The 6,413-nt window shown below is 30.0% G+C and overlaps 1 long non-coding RNA gene across 1 annotated transcript; it reads right to left on the bottom strand.

Moving 5' to 3' along the window:
- Positions 1 to 500: 500 nt before the first annotated feature.
- Positions 501 to 5,323, bottom strand: LOC117175898. Its single transcript, XR_004467550.1, has 7 exons — positions 5,208 to 5,323; positions 4,836 to 5,014; positions 2,884 to 3,032; positions 2,597 to 2,757; positions 2,002 to 2,517; positions 1,752 to 1,911; positions 501 to 590 (listed from the first exon to the last, which is right to left on the bottom strand). It is a non-coding gene; the product is annotated as an uncharacterized LOC117175898 (long non-coding RNA).
- Positions 5,324 to 6,413: the final 1,090 nt, after the last annotated feature.

Genomic DNA, 6,413 nt, shown 5'->3' with positions numbered 1-6,413 from the left:
GCTAGAGAAGTATGCCAGGACAGGAAAGTATGGCGGTAAATAGTTAATAAAAAGAGTGTCAGTAGAGTGAATGACGCCTGAAACAAAGACCTTGGCTATTAACGGACACAAGTGGAGAACCTTACACAACGACTTTGTAAGGTTCTTCGCTTGGGGTGATTGCTAGAGAGATTGATCAGCAACCTGGGTCGGAGCAGTGTTGCGGAACGAACGTGTTATTTACTTAAATAGCACGAGAATTCTGGATCAATCTGAAAAATCTCTATCTCTTCCACACACTACTCCTTTCCCCTGCCGAGTGAGTCACGCCTACCCCGAAAGGGAAATAGTTTAATGGTGTAATAATAAGAAAAACATTTTTATTGGGCACCCTACTATATCTCTTTTAGAGGAGAGAAAAAGTATTATTGAAAAAGGATATTCACTAAAAATTCTAAAACTTAAAATATGTACCTTCACATGAAGAATAATATATTCCTGTGATTCTTGGGTACTCGGTTTCGATGTTGACTTTGAACCTTTTTTTATAATTTTTACAACAGGCGGGCACAGAGCTGGCAAGAGCAGCAGCAATTTTAGGTTCAATTCATCTGTAAAATATTTCGTCACTTTTTATTGACCTAATTTTCTTCATTTTTGCAATTATAATTCGTTTTAAGAAAATGTTAACACTTTCATGAAAATAGTCACAGACTTTAGATCTGGAAATTCTTTTAAAACAGGAGAAATATGGTCAGATTTCACAGAAATTGGTAAATAATTGGGGAACAGATTCTTTAAAATAAAACTATACTGTACGTGCTATATTCCTAAGATCCCAAGTCTTAATACATTGCATTTTCAAACAAAAAAAAAAAAAAAGAATTTTCTAAAGACGAATTTTTAACAATAAATTCTACTTTTTTTTACCAAATAGTTGAATTTTTCACCTACAAAGATGAATATTGAAAACAGAAAAATTAATTTTCATTCAAACAGTTGAATTTTCAATAAAATAGCAGGTTAATTGTAAGAAAATAGTTGCATATACAACAAAATTATTAAATTCCAAACCAAAGATCAATTTTTAACAAAAAATAGAATAATTACGTTTTCAGCTGCAAAAGATTCAAACCAGGAAAATAAATTTGCAAACAGATGAAGTTTCAAGCAAAAAAGGTGAATTTTCTACAAAAAATATCAATTTTGAATCAAATGAATTTTGAATTAAAATGGTTCATCTTTCCACCATGTAATTGAATTTCCCACTAAAAATTATGACTTCTTAACAAAGTAATTGACTTTCTACTAAAATAATTATATTTCAACCAAAATGAATGAATTTTGAACGTAAAACATTATTGTAGACTTTTCAATGAAAAAAGTTAACTTTCAACCAAAAAATATGACTTTTTTACCAAAGGAGGAATTATCAATCCAAAATAACGAATGTTCAAGATAACAGTTAACTTTCTGATATAAAATGATAATCTTCTGAAAAAAATGTTGCATTTGAAACAGAATAATTACATTTTCAACCACAAGGGCTCAATTCTGAACCAAAAATATGATAATAGACTTTTGTATTGGAAGGACTTAACGTTTAATGAAAAATATGAGTTTCTTGTTTGGTTGAATTTTTTCAGTTCGTATTTCAGTAAAAAATGTTTAAAAAGAGAAAAAAGGAGAAGTTTTCTAAAAAAATGAGAAGAAAGAGGAATTCTTTAAAAAGGGGGAATAGGGGTGTGAATCCTATAGACACGATACTTTACCGTCGGGAATATCGGTTGTAGCAAGAGTTTCCAACAAGGTCCTAGATGTTGGGTCTTTTATTTAATTCTGCATTAATTCATATAGTTTGATAGATAAATCTGGCCACTGAATATAAATTGTTCCTTCTCTACCCTTCTCATACGCGAAGTCAATATCAATCTGTAAAAAAATATTGCGTATATTTTTTTGTAAGAGTGAAAATATATTGCTAAAAAATAAAATAAAGAAACTTAAATCATTAATTCATACCAATTCATGACCACTGGGCTGTTTTAATACAGGATACTAGTTAAATATATCCTGAACGTTTCCTAGAATATGCCTGAATTCATGCAATCTTTCCTCAATACTCAATAGCCAATGGTTCAAAACACTTCCCCATGGAGAGTCATTATTTAGTAGCCACAAGATGTGTTCACTTGAAGGAGCTTCATTATTCGTTGCGCAAATGAATGGGGTAATTTCATAAAACATTCAACAAGTTATCTTAAAAAAGGTTAAAAAAAAAAATCTAATCTCATGTGTAAAATTTTCTCCATTTTCATTATCATCCCGACCGTCACATTTTTTTAGTGATGATCAATTCTAATTTTGCTTGGAAAGTACGCCAGTTTCTGTACTTGTCTACAAACTTTCCCCTGGATATCGGTTGGTCCTTACCGTTTGTCTTCGGTGGAAATATAATAGATTCGTGGATCTTCTTTTGTAAAAAATTCACAAAATTTACGTGTTAAAAGATCCGAATGATAATTCTCGAGTCTCGGTCTGAATTAGAAGGTTTTGTAATTAAATAGAAAATAAAAAATTTGAAACATAATTGAGACAAAAATATCTATGTACTTACAATTCGATTTTATCACCACTAGATGGTATCTTAATTTCCATTAAAGATCGAATAATTATATCGACTATCTCGTTTCGTACTTTAGTTGAGAATACCGTATTTCGCCGATTTATTCAAATTCCCTCCCCAGTATTTGTTTTCTTTAGAGGACGAGTCAAATCCTATGACGATTTATTAATTAATTAAATTTTATACATAAGTAAACATATTTTTTTTAATTGCATATTTAAACTGATATAGAATGTTATCAACAAATGAAAGTTAGACAAAAGATCGGCTGTTATTACGTAAAAGCTATTATCGCTCGAAGATTCTATTCGAGTGTCTTTGGCAGAATGACTACCGATTTCTTCTTTTATACTTAGCGGTCTTTTAAGAAAAGGCGAGCAGATTCAGGTTGATTATTTTCACATTCCTTTGTACAAGTTTGTTCATCCTTTAATAAAAATAGTTACTATTATATAAACTACTTGTAAATAATATGTGAACATTTTTTTAGAATATCCGATTTACTTCTCTTTACTCTGACAATACGGATTTTGACATCTCTAATAAATTCGGCCAAAGTTTGAAGTTAGAACAAAAAATTGTTAAAAAATACGAAACGTGTAATGACTAACACTATTATTCAGAAAAAAATAGTTTTTCTTTCATTAAAATAAAATCTATAAAATCTTTATACAACTGAATGTTGTAATTTTGTTTCTTTGTAAAATTATTTCTTTATAGATGGAAGATATAAAACTCCCGAAGAACAAATGAAAGAATTTTCGACAACGTTGAAATTTCAAGAAAGTATATAAATTTTTAATTAAAAATGATCAATTTTCAACCAAATAATTGGATTTTCAACCACAAATAAAATAAGTAAATATTCAGTTAAACTTGTAATTTACCACCAGAAAAAAAAACTAATTTTGAACACGATAGTTAAATTTTCAAATAAATTCATAAACCTTGAACTAAAATTATAAATTCAATCAAAAGTATTAATTTTTTATCAAGAAAATTGAGTTTATACCAAAAAAAGACTAATTAAAAAAATATGAATTTTCAAACAAATAGTTAAATTTTCGACTAAAAAAAATTAATTTTCAACGAAAAATGGATTAGTTCCATTTTCAGTTAAAGAAATGTTTTCTTTCAGACAAAAATGAATTTCAAATAACAAAGTAGTTTAAATTTCAACGAAAAAGATTAGTTTTTAACTAAGAAGATCAATTTTATAAAAAAAAAAGAATTAGAAAAAAACATAAATGTTCAACAACAAAAAAACAGTTAAATTTTCAACTAAACAATGTTAATTTTTAACAAAAACTGAAATGGGGAAAAAAGTTGATTTTAAACTAAGAAAGGGAAATTTTTAAACAAGTAGTTGAATTTTCAATTTATATTGATTTTTAACTAAAAAAGAACATTTTTTAAACAAGTATTTGAATTTTCAATTAAGAAAGATAAGCTTTCAACCAAAAATGGAATAGTTCAATGCACAATCAAAAAAATTCATTTTTATCCAGAAGAAACAAATAACCAACAAAAATAGTTAAATTTTCAACCTTAAAAGATGAATTTTTTACCAAAATTATGAACCTCAGATAAAAAAAATTATTTTATACGAAAGAGCTCAACGTTTTAAATTTTGAATCAAAAAGGTCATTTTTCAACCAAAAAGAATAATTTCATACCAAAAAAGTCAAATTGACTCTGAAAAAAAATTTAACTAAAAACAATATAGTTTAAATTTTAGTTTAATGGAATAATTTGAATGAAGCAGGAAAAAGAATTTTCGATAAAATAAGTAGATTTTTAATAACAAAAAATGACTGCAAAAAAATTACGAAATGTTGAAAAAAAATATTTAACCAAATAATTAAATTTAAAAAAATGCATTTAGAATCAAAAAGAAAATAGTAGACTCTTTAACCAAGAAAGAGAAAAAAGTCCTGCAACTAAACTGTTGAATTTTGAAATCAAAAAGGTAAATTATCTACAAAATATAATTTCCACAAAATCATTATATTTTTAGCCAAATCGTAACACTTTTAACCAATTTACTGTAATATTAATCTCTTTGTCAAATTTTTATGCCGTCTCGTTTGTTCTTAGTACAACCTTTGGCTGATTTTTTGCAAAAAAAAACTTTTCTTCTAAATTATAACAGTATATTATGCTTGTTTCAAAAGAAAGATTAATTTCATAAAACATTTTTTATTGATACTCATAGCAATAAAATATTAACCATTTCTGCGTCCTCAGATTCCACTTGGATCTGAATATCATTAAAAATTAGGCCTTGATAGAGGCTTAATTTAGATACAAAATTCGTTCGTTTTTCTTCTGAAGTAAATGTTTTGTCAATTATTGGATTAGGCTGGGTGCAATCAAATCTTGAAAGACGGTCATGGTCGATTTTTTCGCCTACGAGAAAAAGTGTAATCTTAAAATTAAAATCGTCACAAAATTTTTCAAAACTTAAATCACGTATTTATAAAATACTACAAAAATTAAGCTGAGAAAATTGTGATGGGCCGGCATTGTTCCACGTTGTGGACATGAGGTTAGGTTAACACTTAACTGCATCACAATAAAATAGAGGAAATAATATACTTACAATAAAATTATGGGATTTTATCGGTGAATCCTCAATTCGCCAACACGTCGCAGGTTTCCTTATCCATATGGACACTTGTAACTGAAGAAAATACACCAAACGTACAGAAGTGTCCCTGAATCACATTTCGCGTAAACAAATGAACGCCGGTCTCTTCAACTCAGGCGCCAAAGGCAAAATATTCAAACTGATTATCTACCTTCTCAGCATGAAAACAAAAACACAAACCCAAGACGACTCTCTCGGTTCCAGTTCTACTTCCCCCCTCTCCCAACCCTCCCTTATTAACTGAAGTTTTTGGTGGGACTGACGTTAGAACTACAATCTCCACCATATGACGATTTGATACTTAACTTTGACATGATTTCGACTCAGAAAATAAACTTATTGCATAAAGGTGTTAGTTGGGCGTATAATCTAAACAATGAATAATACAAAATACAAAATAGCCTCGGAAAGGACTAGAACTTTTAATGACAAAAGGCATGCACACGGAAAATCTAAAGGTCATGTTTCAGGCGACGAATGGACACTGGGTGTTTGGAATACTAGGGGAGTAAATGATCTCAATTAAAAGAATTGCGTGAAACTATGGACGTGAAGAAACTAGATATTTTATGCGTGCCCGAAACAAAGAAAAAGGGATGCGAAACTAAAGACATAAAAAACGGCGTGTTGAAAGGCGGATTCGAAATATGGTCAGGAGTAGACTGTGAATCACATGGTAAACAAGGAGTAGGTCTCATTTTGAATGAAAGAGCAAAGCAGCATCTCGGAGACCATGGCTTCGTGTCTCCCAGACTGCTGTGGGCTAGAATGAAAGTAGGAATCAGAAGACTATTTATTATAGCATGCTACGCGACCATTACCTTCTGATCTCAAAAATTAACTTAGGTCGGGGTTGGAGAAAAAAAGAGACCCACGAAAGCAAAACAAACGCGAATCAAAATTGAGAACCTACAGAAACCGGATGTGCGCATAGATGTCCAAAATAAGATAATCGAAAACATAGATAAGGCAACATGGGAGGACCGTATAAAAAAACAAAGATTTAGGGGGCGCCTGGACAATGTTACGGGATATCCTTTTTAGATGCACAATCGGAGTATGTGGTACCGCAGTTGTAGGAAGAATGTCTGGTGATGCGTGGTGGAATGATGAAATTCAGGCTGCCCAAAAAGCAAAAAGAGAAGCGTACAAGAGAAC

The sequence above is a fragment of the Belonocnema kinseyi genome, chromosome 7 (genome assembly GCF_010883055.1).
Source record: "Belonocnema kinseyi isolate 2016_QV_RU_SX_M_011 chromosome 7, B_treatae_v1, whole genome shotgun sequence".
In the NCBI taxonomy this organism is placed as follows: Eukaryota; Metazoa; Arthropoda; class Insecta; order Hymenoptera; family Cynipidae; genus Belonocnema; species Belonocnema kinseyi.
Note: the sequence above shows the minus strand (reverse complement) of the source record. Positions and strands in the feature narration are given on the sequence as shown.